Raw genomic sequence first — 12,649 nt, forward strand, 5'->3', positions numbered from 1 at the left:
GAGCCAAAAACTTTGTCCCTTAAAACAATGTTTCTTCCACAATTTAGCCAATGTCATGCCCGTACCGGTGTTGTATCGTTTGGGCTAAAATGTAGTTTCTTAGCAGATTACCAACCATTTTTTCTGTGCCAAGACACGCCGACTTTATTCATATGCCTGACAATGGAGAATTTCGTCAGGCAGATATCAAATAATAAGACATTTAATTGGCTTGTTGGTCTAGGGGTATGATTCTCGCTTAGGGTGCGAGAGGTCCCGGGTCCAAATCCCGGACGAGCCCAGAATATGTCTTTGGCTAATGTTGACTGTTAAATTAAGTGAGCCAAAAACCTTGTCCCTTAAAACAATGTTTCTTCCACAATTTAGCCACTGCCGTGCATATACCAGCATTGTAACGTTTTGGCAAAAATGTAGCTGGTTCATCTTCGCAGAACACCCAGCATTCTTTTATTGCCAAAAGACAAAAACTTAATTCACATGCCAAACAATGGTGAATTTCGTCAGGCAAACATCAAACGATGAGATGTCTTAATGGCTCGTTGGTCTAGGGGTATGATTCTCGCTTTGGGTGCGAGAGGTCCCGGGTCCAAATCCCGGAAGAGCCCAGAATATGTCTTTGGCTAATGTTGACTGTTTAAATAAGTGAGCCTAAAACAATGTTTCTTCCACAATTTAGCCACTGCCGTGCATATACCAGCATTGTAGCGTTTTGGCAAAAATGTAGCTGGTTCATCTTCTTAGCAGAACACCCAGCATTCTTTTATTGCTAAAAGATAACAACTTAATTCACATGCCTAACAAAGGTGAATTTCGTCAGGCAAACATCAAACGATGAGATGTTTTAATGGCTCGTTGGTATAGGGGTATGATTCTCGCTTCGGGTGCGAGAGGTCCCGGGTCCAAATCCCGGACGAGCCCAGAATATGTCTTTGGCTGGTGTTAACTGTTAAATTAAGCGAGCCAAAAACTTTGTCCCTTAAAACAATGTTTCTTCCACAATTTAGCCAATGTCATGCCCGTACCGGTGTTGTATCGTTTGGGCTAAAATGTAGTTTCTTAGCAGATTACCAACCATTTTTTCTGTGCCAAGACACGCCGACTTTATTCATATGCCTGACAATGGAGAATTTCGTCAGGCAGATATCAAATAATGAGACATTTAATTGGGTCGTTGGTCTAGGGGTATGATTCTCGCTTAGGGTGCGAGAGGTCCCGGGTCCAAATCCCGGACAAGCCCAGAATATGTCTTTGGCTAGTGTTGACTGTTAAATTAAGTGAGCCAAAAACCTTGTCCCTTAAAACAATGTTTCTTCCACAATTTAGCCACTGCCGTGCATATACCAGCATTGTAACGTTTTGGCAAAAATGTAGCTGGTTCATCTTCGCAGAACACCCAGCATTCTTTTATTGCCAAAAGACAAAAACTTAATTCACATGCCAAACAATGGTGAATTTCGTCAGGCAAACATCAAACGATGAGATGTCTTAATGGCTCGTTGGTCTAGGGGTATGATTCTCGCTTTGGGTGCGAGAGGTCCCGGGTCCAAATCCCGGACGAGCCCAGAATATGTCTTTGGCTAGTGTTGACTGTTAAATTAAGCAAGCCAAAAACTTTGTCCCTTAAAACAATGTTTCTTCCACAATTTAGCCAATGTCATGCCCGTACCGGTGTTGTATCGTTTGGGCTAAAATGTAGCTTCTTAGCAGATTACCAACCATTTTTTCTGTGCCAAGACACGCCGGCTTTATTCATATGCCTGACAATGGAGAATTTCGTCAGGCAGATATCAAATAATGAGACATTTAATTGGCTCGTTGGTCTAGGGGTATGATTCTCGCTTAGGGTGTGAGAGGTCCCGGATACAAATCCCGGACGAGCCCAGAATATGTCTTTGGCTAATGTTGACTGTTTAAATAAGTGAGCCAAAAACAATGTTTCTTCCACAATTTAGCCACTGCCGTGCATATACCAGCATTGTAGCATTTTGGCAAAAATGTAGCTGGCTCATCTTCGCAGAACACCCAGCATTCTTTTATTGCCAAAAGACAAAAACTTAATTCACATGCCAAACAATGGTGAATTTCGTCAGGCAAACATCAAACGATGAGATGTCTTAATGGCTCGTTGGTCTAGGGGTATGATTCTCGCTTCGGGTGCGAGAGGTCCCGGGTCCAAATCCCGGACGAGCCCAGAATATGTCTTTGGCTGGTGTTAACTGTTAAATTAAGCGAGCCAAAAACTTTGTCCCTTAAAACAATGTTTCTTCCACAATTTAGCCAATGTCATGCCCGTACCGGTGTTGTATCGTTTGGGCTAAAATGTAGTTTCTTAGCAGATTACCAACCATTTTTTCTGTGCCAAGACACGCCGACTTTATTCATATGCCTGACAATGGAGAATTTCGTCAGGCAGATATCAAATAATAAGACATTTAATTGGCTTGTTGGTCTAGGGGTATGATTCTCGCTTAGGGTGCGAGAGGTCCTGGGTCCAAATCCCGGACGAGCCCAGAATATGTCTTTGGCTAATGTTGACTGTTAAATTAAGTGAGCCAAAAACCTTGTCCCTTAAAACAATGTTTCTTCCACAATTTAGCCACTGCCGTGCATATACCAGCATTGTAACGTTTTGGCAAAAATGTAGCTGGTTCATCTTCGCAGAACACCCAGCATTCTTTTATTGCCAAAAGACAAAAACTTAATTCACATGCCAAACAATGGTGAATTTCGTCAGGCAAACATCAAACGATGAGATGTCTTAATGGCTCGTTGGTCTAGGGGTATGATTCTCGCTTTGGGTGCGAGAGGTCCCGGGTCCAAATCCCGGACGAGCCCAGAATATGTCTTTGGCTAATGTTGACTGTTTAAATAAGTGAGTCTAAAACAATGTTTCTTCCACAATTTAGCCACTGCCGTGCATATACCAGCATTGTAGCGTTTTGGCAAAAATGTAGCTGGTTCATCTTCTTAGCAGAACACCCAGCATTCTTTTATTGCTAAAAGATAACAACTTAATTCACATGCCTAACAAAGGTGAATTTCGTCAGGCAAACATCAAACGATGAGATGTTTTAATGGCTCGTTGGTATAGGGGTATGATTCTCGCTTCGGGTGCGAGAGGTCCCGGGTCCAAATCCCGGACGAGCCCAGAATATGTCTTTGGCTGGTGTTAACTGTTAAATTAAGCGAGCCAAAAACTTTGTCCCTTAAAACAATGTTTCTTCCACAATTTAGCCAATGTCATGCCCGTACAGGTGTTGTATCGTTTGGGCTAAAATGTAGTTTCTTAGCAGATTACCAACCATTTTTTCTGTGCCAAGACACGCCGACTTTATTCATATGCCTGACAATGGAGAATTTCGTCAGGCAGATATCAAATAATGAGACATTTAATTGGCTCGTTGGTCTAGGGGTATGATTCTCGCTTAGGGTGCGAGAGGTCCCGGATCCAGATCCCGGACGAGCCCAGAATATGTCTTTGGCTAATGTTGACTGTTTAAATAAGTGAGCCAAAAACAATGTTTCTTCCACAATTTATCCACTGCCGTGCATATACCAGCATTGTAGCATTTTGGCAAAAATGTAGCTGGCTCATCTTCGCAGAACACCCAGCATTCTTTTATTGCCAAAAGACAAAAACTTAATTCACATGCCAAACAATGGTGAATTTCGTCAGGCAAACATCAAACGATGAGATGTCTTAATGGCTCGTTGGTCTAGGGGTATGATTCTCGCTTCGGGTGCGAGAGGTCCCGGGTCCAAATCCCGGACGAGCCCAGAGTATGTCTTTGGCTGGTGTTAACTGTTAAATTAAGCGAGCCAAAAACTTTGTCCCTTAAAACAATGTTTCTTCCACAATTTAGCCAATGTCATGCCCGTACCGGTGTTGTATCGTTTGGGCTAAAATGTAGTTTCTTAGCAGATTACCAACCATTTTTTCTGTGCCAAGACACGCCGACTTTATTCATATGCCTGACAATGGAGAATTTCGTCAGGCAGATATCAAATAATAAGACATTTAATTGGCTTGTTGGTCTAGGGGTATGATTCTCGCTTAGGGTGCGAGAGGTCCCGGGTCCAAATCCCGGACGAGCCCAGAATATGTCTTTGGCTAATGTTGACTGTTAAATTAAGTGAGCCAAAAACCTTGTCCCTTAAAACAATGTTTCTTCCACAATTTAGCCACTGCCGTGCATATACCAGCATTGTAACGTTTTGGCAAAAATGTAGCTGGTTCATCTTCGCAGAACACCCAGCATTCTTTTATTGCCAAAAGACAAAAACTTAATTCACATGCCAAACAATGGTGAATTTCGTCAGGCAAACATCAAACGATGAGATGTCTTAATGGCTCGTTGGTCTAGGGGTATGATTCTCGCTTTGGGTGCGAGAGGTCCCGGGTCCAAATCCCGGACGAGCCCAGAATATGTCTTTGGCTAATGTTGACTGTTTAAATAAGTGAGCCTAAAACAATGTTTCTTCCACAATTTAGCCACTGCCGTGCATATACCAGCATTGTAGCGTTTTGGCAAAAATGTAGCTGGTTCATCTTCTTAGCAGAACACCCAGCATTCTTTTATTGCTAAAAGATAACAACTTAATTCACATGCCTAACAAAGGTGAATTTCGTCAGGCAAACATCAAACGATGAGATGTTTTAATGGCTCGTTGGTCTAGGGGTATGATTCTCGCTTCGGGTGCGAGAGGTCCCGGGTCCAAATCCCGGACGAGCCCAGAATATGTCTTTGGCTGGTGTTAACTGTTAAATTAAGCGAGCCAAAAACTTTGTCCCTTAAAACAATGTTTCTTCCACAATTTAGCCAATGTCATGCCCGTACCGGTGTTGTATCGTTTGGGCTAAAATGTAGTTTCTTAGCAGATTACCAACCATTTTTTCTGTGCCAAGACACGCCGACTTTATTCATATGCCTGACAATGGAGAATTTCGTCAGGCAGATATCAAATAATGAGACATTTAATTGGGTCGTTGGTCTAGGGGTATGATTCTCGCTTAGGGTGCGAGAGGTACCGGGTCCAAATCCCGGACAAGCCCAGAATATGTCTTTGGCTAGTGTTGACTGTTAAATTAAGTGAGCCAAAAACCTTGTCCCTTAAAACAATGTTTCTTCCACAATTTAGCCACTGCCGTGCATATACCAGCATTGTAACGTTTTGGCAAAAATGTAGCTGGTTCATCTTCGCAGAACACCCAGCATTCTTTTATTGCCAAAAGACAAAAACTTAACTCACATGCCAAACAATGGTGAATTTCGTCAGGCAAACATCAAACGATGAGATGTCTTAATGGCTCGTTGGTCTAGGGGTATGATTCTCGCTTTGGGTGCGAGAGGTCCCGGGTCCAAATCCCGGACGAGCCCAGAATATGTCTTTGGCTAATGTTGACTGTTAAATTAAGTGAGCCAAAAACCTTGTCCCTTAAAACAATGTTTCTTCCACAATTTAGCCACTGCTGTGCATATACCAGCATTGTAACGTTTTGGCAAAAATGTAGCTGGTTCATCTTCGCAGAACACCCAGCATTCTTTTATTGCCAAAAGACAAAAACTTAATTCACATGCCAAACAATGGTGAATTTCGTCAGGCAAACATCAAACGATGAGATGTCTTAATGGCTCGTTGGTCTAGGGGTATGATTCTCGCTTTGGGTGCGAGAGGTCCCGGGTCCAAATCCCGGACGAGCCCAGAATATGTCTTTGGCTAATGTTGACTGTTTAAATAAGTGAGCCTAAAACAATGTTTCTTCCACAATTTAGCCACTGCCGTGCATATACCAGCATTGTAGCGTTTTGGCAAAAATGTAGCTGGTTCATCTTCTTAGCAGAACACCCAGCATTCTTTTATTGCTAAAAGATAACAACTTAATTCACATGCCTAACAAAGGTGAATTTCGTCAGGCAAACATCAAACGATGAGATGTTTCAATGGCTCGTTGGTCTAGGGGTATGATTCTCGCTTCGGGTGCGAGAGGTCCCCGGTCCAAATCCCGGACGAGCCCAGAATATGTCTTTGGCTGGTGTTAACTGTTAAATTAAGCGAGCCAAAAACTTTGTCCCTTAAAACAATGTTTCTTCCACAATTTAGCCAATGTCATGCCCGTACCGGTGTTGTATCGTTTGGGCTAAAATGTAGTTTCTTAGCAGATTACCAACCATTTTTTCTGTGCCAAGACACGCCGACTTTATTCATATGCCTGACAATGGAGAATTTCGTCAGGCAGATATCAAATAATGAGACATTTAATTGGGTCGTTGGTCTAGGGGTATGATTCTCGCTTAGGGTGCGAGAGGTACCGGGTCCAAATCCCGGACAAGCCCAGAATATGTCTTTGGCTAGTGTTGACTGTTAAATTAAGTGAGCCAAAAACCTTGTCCCTTAAAACAATGTTTCTTCCACAATTTAGCCACTGCCGTGCATATACCAGCATTGTAACGTTTTGGCAAAAATGTAGCTGGTTCATCTTCGCAGAACACCCAGCATTCTTTTATTGTCAAAAGACAAAAACTTAATTCACATGCCAAACAATGGTGAATTTCGTCAGGCAAACATCAAACGATGAGATGTCTTAATGGCTCGTTGGTCTAGGGGTATGATTCTCGCTTAGGGTGCGAGAGGTCCCGGGTCCAAATCCCGGACGAGCCCAGAATATGTCTTTGGCTAATGTTGACTGTTAAATTAAGTGAGCCAAAAACCTTGTCCCTTAAAACAATGTTTCTTCCACAATTTAGCCACTGCCGTGCATATACCAGCATTGTAACGTTTTGGCAAAAATGTAGCTGGTTCATCTTCGCAGAACACCCAGCATTCTTTTATTGCCAAAAGACAAAAACTTAATTCACATGCCAAACAATGGTGAATTTCGTCAGGCAAACATCAAACGATGAGATGTCTTAATGGCTCGTTGGTCTAGGGGTATGATTCTTGCTTTGGGTGCGAGAGGTCCCGGGTCCAAATCCCGGACGAGCCCAGAATATGTCTTTGGCTAATGTTGACTGTTTAAATAAGTGAGCCTAAAACAATGTTTCTTCCACAATTTAGCCACTGCCGTGCATATACCAGCTTTGTAGCGTATTGCCAAAAATGTAGCTGGTTCATCTTCTTAGCAGAACATCCAGCATTCTTTTATTGCTAAAAGATAACAACTTAATTCACATGCCTAACAAAGGTGAATTTCGTCAGGCAAACATCAAACGATGAGATGTTTTAATGGCTCGTTGGTCTAGGGGTATGATTCTCGCTTCGGGTGCGAGAGGTCCCGGGTCCAAATCCCGGAAGAGCCCAGAATATGTCTTTGGCTGGTGTTAACTGTTAAATTAAGCGAGCCAAAAACTTTGTCCCTTAAAACAATGTTTCTTCCACAATTTAGCCACTGCTGTGCATATACCAGCATTGTAACGTTTTGGCAAAAATGTAGCTGGTTCATCTTCGCAGAACACCCAGCATTCTTTTATTGCCAAAAGACAAAAACTTAATTCACATGCCAAACAATGGTGAATTTCGTCAGGCAAACATCAAACGATGAGATGTCTTAATGGCTCGTTGGTCTAGGGGTATGATTCTCGCTTTGGGTGCGAGAGGTCCTGGGTCCAAATCCCGGTCGAGCCCAGAATATGTCTTTGGCTAATGTTGACTGTTTAAATAAGTGAGCCTAAAACAATGTTTCTTCCACAATTTAGCCACTGCCGTGCATATACCAGCATTGTAGCGTTTTGGCAAAAATGTAGCTGGTTCATCTTCTTAGCAGAACACCCAGCATTCTTTTATTGCTAAAAGATAACAACTTAATTCACATGCCTAACAAAGGTGAATTTCGTCAGGCAAACATCAAACGATGAGATGTTTCAATGGCTCGTTGGTCTAGGGGTATGATTCTCGCTTCGGGTGCGAGAGGTCCCCGGTCCAAATCCCGGACGAGCCCAGAATATGTCTTTGGCTGGTGTTAACTGTTAAATTAAGCGAGCCAAAAACTTTGTCCCTTAAAACAATGTTTCTTCCACAATTTAGCCAATGTCATGCCCGTACCGGTGTTGTATCGTTTGGGCTAAAATGTAGTTTCTTAGCAGATTACCAACCATTTTTTCTGTGCCAAGACACGCCGACTTTATTCATATGCCTGACAATGGAGAATTTCGTCAGGCAGATATCAAATAATGACACATTTAATTGGGTCGTTGGTCTAGGGGTATGATTCTCGCTTAGGGTGCGAGAGGTACTGGGTCCAAATCCCGGACAAGCCCAGAATATGTCTTTGGCTAGTGTTGACTGTTAAATTAAGTGAGCCAAAAACCTTGTCCCTTAAAACAATGTTTCTTCCACAATTTAGCCACTGCCGTGCATATACCAGCATTGTAACGTTTTGGCAAAAATGTAGCTGGTTCATCTTCGCAGAACACCCAGCATTCTTTTATTGCCAAAAGACAAAAACTTAATTCACATGCCAAACAATGGTGAATTTCGTCAGGCAAACATCAAACGATGAGATGTCTTAATGGCTCGTTGGTCTAGGGGTATGATTCTCGCTTAGGGTGCGAGAGGTCCCGGGTCCAAATCCCGGACGAGCCCAGAATATGTCTTTGGCTAATGTTGACTGTTAAATTAAGTGAGCCAAAAACCTTGTCCCTTAAAACAATGTTTCTTCCACAATTTAGCCACTGCCGTGCATATACCAGCATTGTAACGTTTTGGCAAAAATGTAGCTGGTTCATCTTCGCAGAACACCCAGCATTCTTTTATTGCCAAAAGACAAAAACTTAATTCACATGCCAAACAATGGTGAATTTCGTCAGGCAAACATCAAACGATGAGATGTCTTAATGGCTCGTTGGTCTAGGGGTATGATTCTTGCTTTGGGTGCGAGAGGTCCCGGGTCCAAATCCCGGACGAGCCCAGAATATGTCTTTGGCTAATGTTGACTGTTTAAATAAGTGAGCCTAAAACAATGTTTCTTCCACAATTTAGCCACTGCCGTGCATATACCAGCTTTGTAGCGTATTGCCAAAAATGTAGCTGGTTCATCTTCTTAGCAGAACATCCAGCATTCTTTTATTGCTAAAAGATAACAACTTAATTCACATGCCTAACAAAGGTGAATTTCGTCAGGCAAACATCAAACGATGAGATGTTTTAATGGCTCGTTGGTCTAGGGGTATGATTCTCGCTTCGGGTGCGAGAGGTCCCGGGTCCAAATCCCGGAAGAGCCCAGAATATGTCTTTGGCTGGTGTTAACTGTTAAATTAAGCGAGCCAAAAACTTTGTCCCTTAAAACAATGTTTCTTCCACAATTTAGCCAATGTCATGCCCGTACCGGTGTTGTATCGTTTGGGCTAAAATGTAGTTTCTTAGCAGATTACCAACCATTTTTTCTGTGCCAAGACACGCCGACTTTATTCATATGCCTGACAATGGAGAATTTCGTCAGGCAGATATCAAATAATGAGACATTTAATTGGGTCGTTGGTCTAGGGGTATGATTCTCGCTTAGGGTGCGAGAGGTACCGGGTCCAAATCCCGGACAAGCCCAGAATATGTCTTTGGCTAGTGTTGACTGTTAAATTAAGTGAGCCAAAAACCTTGTCCCTTAAAACAATGTTTCTTCCACAATTTAGCCACTGCCGTGCATATACCAGCATTGTAACGTTTTGGCAAAAATGTAGCTGGTTCATCTTCGCAGAACACCCAGCATTCTTTTATTGCCAAAAGACAAAAACTTAATTCACATGCCAAACAATGGTGAATTTCGTCAGGCAAACATCAAACGATGAGATGTCTTAATGGCTCGTTGGTCTAGGGGTATGATTCTCGCTTTGGGTGCGAGAGGTCCCGGGTCCAAATCCCGGACGAGCCCAGAATATGTCTTTGGCTAATGTTGACTGTTAAATTAAGTGAGCCAAAAACCTTGTCCCTTAAAACAATGTTTCTTCCACAATTTAGCCACTGCCGTGCATATACCAGCATTGTAACGTTTTGGCAAAAATGTAGCTGGTTCATCTTCGCAGAACACCCAGCATTCTTTTATTGCCAAAAGACAAAAACTTAATTCACATGCCAAACAATGGTGAATTTCGTCAGGCAAACATCAAACGATGAGATGTCTTAATGGCTCGTTGGTCTAGGGGTATGATTCTTGCTTTGGGTGCGAGAGGTCCCGGGTCCAAATCCCGGACGAGCCCAGAATATGTCTTTGGCTAATGTTGACTGTTTAAATAAGTGAGCCTAAAACAATGTTTCTTCCACAATTTAGCCACTGACGTGCATATACCAGCATTGTAGCGTTTTGGCAAAAATGTAGCTGGTTCATCTTCTTAGCAGAACACCCAGCATTCTTTTATTGCTAAAAGATAACAACTTAATTCACATGCCTAACAAAGGTGAATTTCGTCAGGCAAACATCAAACGATGAGATGTTTTAATGGCTCGTTGGTCTAGGGGTATGATTCTCGCTTCGGGTGCGAGAGGTCCCGGGTCCAAATCCCGGACGAGCCCAGAATATGTCTTTGGCTGGTGTTAACTGTTAAATTAAGCGAGCCAAAAACTTTGTCCCTTAAAACAATGTTTCTTCCACAATTTAGCCAATGTCATGCCCGTACCGGTGTTGTATCGTTTGGGCTAAAATGTAGTTTCTTAGCAGATTACCAACCATTTTTTCTGTGCCAAGACACGCCGACTTTATTCATATGCCTGACAATGGAGAATTTCGTCAGGCAGATATCAAATAACGAGACATTTAATTGGGTCGTTGGTCTAGGGGTATGATTCTTGCTTAGGGTGCGAGAGGTCCCGGGTCCAAATCCCGGACAAGCCCAGAATATGTCTTTGGCAAGTGTTGACTGTTAAATTAAGTGAGCCAAAAACCTTGTCCCTTAAAACAATGTTTCTTCCACAATTTAGCCACTGCCGTGCATATACCAGCATTGTAACGTTTTGGCAAAAATGTAGCTGGTTCATCTTCGCAGAACACCCAGCATTCTTTTATTGCCAAAAGACAAAAACTTAATTCACATGCCAAACAATGGTGAATTTCGTCAGGCAAACATCAAACGATGAGATGTCTTAATGGCTCGTTGGTCTAGGGGTATGATTCTCGCTTTGGGTGCGAGAGGTCCCGTGTCCAAATCCCGGACGAGCCCAGAATATGTCTTTGGCTGGTGTTAACTGTTAAATTAAGCGAGCCAAAAACTTTGTCCCTTAAAACAATGTTTCTTCCACAATTTAGCCAATGTCATGCCCGTACCGGTGTTGTATCGTTTGGGCTAAAATGTAGTTTCTTAGCAGATTACCAACCATTTTTTCTGTGCCAAGACACGCCGACTTTATTCATATGCCTGACAATGGAGAATTTCGTCAGGCAGATATCAAATAATGAGACATTTAATTGGCTTGTTGGTCTAGGGGTATGATTCTCGCTTAGGGTGCGAGAGGTCCCGGGTCCAAATCCCGTACGAGCCCAGAATATGTCTTTGGCTAATGTTGACTGTTTAAATAAGTGAGCCAAAAACAATGTTTCTTCCACAATTTAGCCACTGCCGTGCATATACCAGCATTGTAACGTTTTGGCAAAAATGTAGCTGGTTCATCTTCTTAGCAGAACACCCAGCATTCTTTTATTGCTAAAAGATAACAACTTAATTCACATGCCTAACAAAGGTGAATTTCGTCAGGCAAATATCAAACGATGAGATGTTTTAATGGCTCGTTGGTCTAGGGGTATGATTCTCGCTTCGGGTGCGAGAGGTCCCGGGTCCAAATCCCGGACGAGCCCAGAATATGTCTTTGGCTGGTGTTAACTGTTAAATTAAGCGAGCCAAAAACTTTGTCCCTTAAAACAATGTTTCTTCCACAATTTAGCCAATGTCATGCCCGTACCGGTGTTGTATCGTTTGGGCTAAAATGTAGTTTCTTAGCAGATTACCAACCATTTTTTCTGTGCCAAGACACGCCGACTTTATTCATATGCCTGACAATGGAGAATTTCGTCAGGCAGATATCAAATAATGAGACATTTAATTGGGTAGTTGGTCTAGGGGTATGATTCTCGCTTAGGGTGCGAGAGGTCCCGGGTCCAAATCCCGGACAAGCCCAGAATATGTCTTTGGCTAGTGTTGACTGTTAAATTAAGTGAGCCAAAAACCTTGTCCCTTAAAACAATGTTTCTTCCACAATTTAGCCACTGCCGTGCATATACCAGCATTGTAACGTTTTGGCAAAAATGTAGCTGGTTCATCTTCGCAGAACACCCAGCATTCTTTTATTGCCAAAAGACAAAAACTTAATTCACATGCCAAACAATGGTGAATTTCGTCACGCAAACATCAAACGATGAGATGTCTTAATGGCTCGTTGGTCTAGGGGTATGATTCTCGCTTTGGGTGCGAGAGGTCCCGTGTCCAAATCCCGGACGAGCCCAGAATATGTCTTTGGCTGGTGTTAACTGTTAAATTAAGCGAGCCAAAAACTTTGTCCCTTAAAACAATGTTTCTTCCACAATTTAGCCAATGTCATGCCCGTACCGGTGTTGTATCGTTTGGGCTAAAATGTAGTTTCTTAGCAGATTACCAACCATTTTTTCTGTGCCAAGACACGCCGACTTTATTCATATGCCTGACAATGGAGAATTTCGTCAGGCAGATATCAA

General features: G+C 42.6%; 21 non-coding genes across 21 annotated transcripts; all 21 read left to right on the plus strand.

Moving 5' to 3' along the window:
* Window positions 1-208: 208 nt before the first annotated feature.
* On the plus strand, window positions 209-280 carry trnap-agg (transfer RNA proline (anticodon AGG)). The gene has a single exon. It is a non-coding gene; the product is annotated as a tRNA-Pro (tRNA).
* Window positions 281-846: 566 nt separating this feature from the next.
* trnap-cgg (transfer RNA proline (anticodon CGG)) lies at window positions 847-918 on the plus strand. The gene has a single exon. It is a non-coding gene; the product is annotated as a tRNA-Pro (tRNA).
* Window positions 919-1,490: 572 nt separating this feature from the next.
* On the plus strand, window positions 1,491-1,562 carry trnap-ugg (transfer RNA proline (anticodon UGG)). The gene has a single exon. It is a non-coding gene; the product is annotated as a tRNA-Pro (tRNA).
* A 557-nt stretch (window positions 1,563-2,119) lies between these two features.
* On the plus strand, window positions 2,120-2,191 carry trnap-cgg (transfer RNA proline (anticodon CGG)). The gene has a single exon. It is a non-coding gene; the product is annotated as a tRNA-Pro (tRNA).
* A 247-nt stretch (window positions 2,192-2,438) lies between these two features.
* On the plus strand, window positions 2,439-2,510 carry trnap-agg (transfer RNA proline (anticodon AGG)). Its single transcript has one exon. It is a non-coding gene; the product is annotated as a tRNA-Pro (tRNA).
* Window positions 2,511-2,763: 253 nt separating this feature from the next.
* On the plus strand, window positions 2,764-2,835 carry trnap-ugg (transfer RNA proline (anticodon UGG)). The gene has a single exon. It is a non-coding gene; the product is annotated as a tRNA-Pro (tRNA).
* Window positions 2,836-3,076: 241 nt separating this feature from the next.
* On the plus strand, window positions 3,077-3,148 carry trnap-cgg (transfer RNA proline (anticodon CGG)). The gene has a single exon. It is a non-coding gene; the product is annotated as a tRNA-Pro (tRNA).
* Window positions 3,149-3,705: 557 nt separating this feature from the next.
* Window positions 3,706-3,777, plus strand: trnap-cgg (transfer RNA proline (anticodon CGG)). Its single transcript has one exon. It is a non-coding gene; the product is annotated as a tRNA-Pro (tRNA).
* A 247-nt stretch (window positions 3,778-4,024) lies between these two features.
* Window positions 4,025-4,096, plus strand: trnap-agg (transfer RNA proline (anticodon AGG)). Its single transcript has one exon. It is a non-coding gene; the product is annotated as a tRNA-Pro (tRNA).
* A 253-nt stretch (window positions 4,097-4,349) lies between these two features.
* On the plus strand, window positions 4,350-4,421 carry trnap-ugg (transfer RNA proline (anticodon UGG)). Its single transcript has one exon. It is a non-coding gene; the product is annotated as a tRNA-Pro (tRNA).
* A 241-nt stretch (window positions 4,422-4,662) lies between these two features.
* On the plus strand, window positions 4,663-4,734 carry trnap-cgg (transfer RNA proline (anticodon CGG)). The gene has a single exon. It is a non-coding gene; the product is annotated as a tRNA-Pro (tRNA).
* A 572-nt stretch (window positions 4,735-5,306) lies between these two features.
* Window positions 5,307-5,378, plus strand: trnap-ugg (transfer RNA proline (anticodon UGG)). Its single transcript has one exon. It is a non-coding gene; the product is annotated as a tRNA-Pro (tRNA).
* A 253-nt stretch (window positions 5,379-5,631) lies between these two features.
* Window positions 5,632-5,703, plus strand: trnap-ugg (transfer RNA proline (anticodon UGG)). Its single transcript has one exon. It is a non-coding gene; the product is annotated as a tRNA-Pro (tRNA).
* An 885-nt stretch (window positions 5,704-6,588) lies between these two features.
* trnap-agg (transfer RNA proline (anticodon AGG)) lies at window positions 6,589-6,660 on the plus strand. Its single transcript has one exon. It is a non-coding gene; the product is annotated as a tRNA-Pro (tRNA).
* Window positions 6,661-6,913: 253 nt separating this feature from the next.
* On the plus strand, window positions 6,914-6,985 carry trnap-ugg (transfer RNA proline (anticodon UGG)). The gene has a single exon. It is a non-coding gene; the product is annotated as a tRNA-Pro (tRNA).
* A 1,523-nt stretch (window positions 6,986-8,508) lies between these two features.
* On the plus strand, window positions 8,509-8,580 carry trnap-agg (transfer RNA proline (anticodon AGG)). The gene has a single exon. It is a non-coding gene; the product is annotated as a tRNA-Pro (tRNA).
* Window positions 8,581-8,833: 253 nt separating this feature from the next.
* On the plus strand, window positions 8,834-8,905 carry trnap-ugg (transfer RNA proline (anticodon UGG)). The gene has a single exon. It is a non-coding gene; the product is annotated as a tRNA-Pro (tRNA).
* An 885-nt stretch (window positions 8,906-9,790) lies between these two features.
* trnap-ugg (transfer RNA proline (anticodon UGG)) lies at window positions 9,791-9,862 on the plus strand. The gene has a single exon. It is a non-coding gene; the product is annotated as a tRNA-Pro (tRNA).
* Window positions 9,863-10,115: 253 nt separating this feature from the next.
* On the plus strand, window positions 10,116-10,187 carry trnap-ugg (transfer RNA proline (anticodon UGG)). The gene has a single exon. It is a non-coding gene; the product is annotated as a tRNA-Pro (tRNA).
* A 241-nt stretch (window positions 10,188-10,428) lies between these two features.
* Window positions 10,429-10,500, plus strand: trnap-cgg (transfer RNA proline (anticodon CGG)). The gene has a single exon. It is a non-coding gene; the product is annotated as a tRNA-Pro (tRNA).
* Window positions 10,501-11,704: 1,204 nt separating this feature from the next.
* Window positions 11,705-11,776, plus strand: trnap-cgg (transfer RNA proline (anticodon CGG)). Its single transcript has one exon. It is a non-coding gene; the product is annotated as a tRNA-Pro (tRNA).
* Window positions 11,777-12,649: the final 873 nt, after the last annotated feature.

The sequence above is a fragment of the Anarhichas minor genome, unplaced genomic scaffold (genome assembly GCF_050575085.1).
Source record: "Anarhichas minor isolate MPS153535 unplaced genomic scaffold, ASM5057508v1 ptg000025l, whole genome shotgun sequence".
Lineage (NCBI taxonomy): Eukaryota > Metazoa > Chordata > Actinopteri > Perciformes > Anarhichadidae > Anarhichas > Anarhichas minor.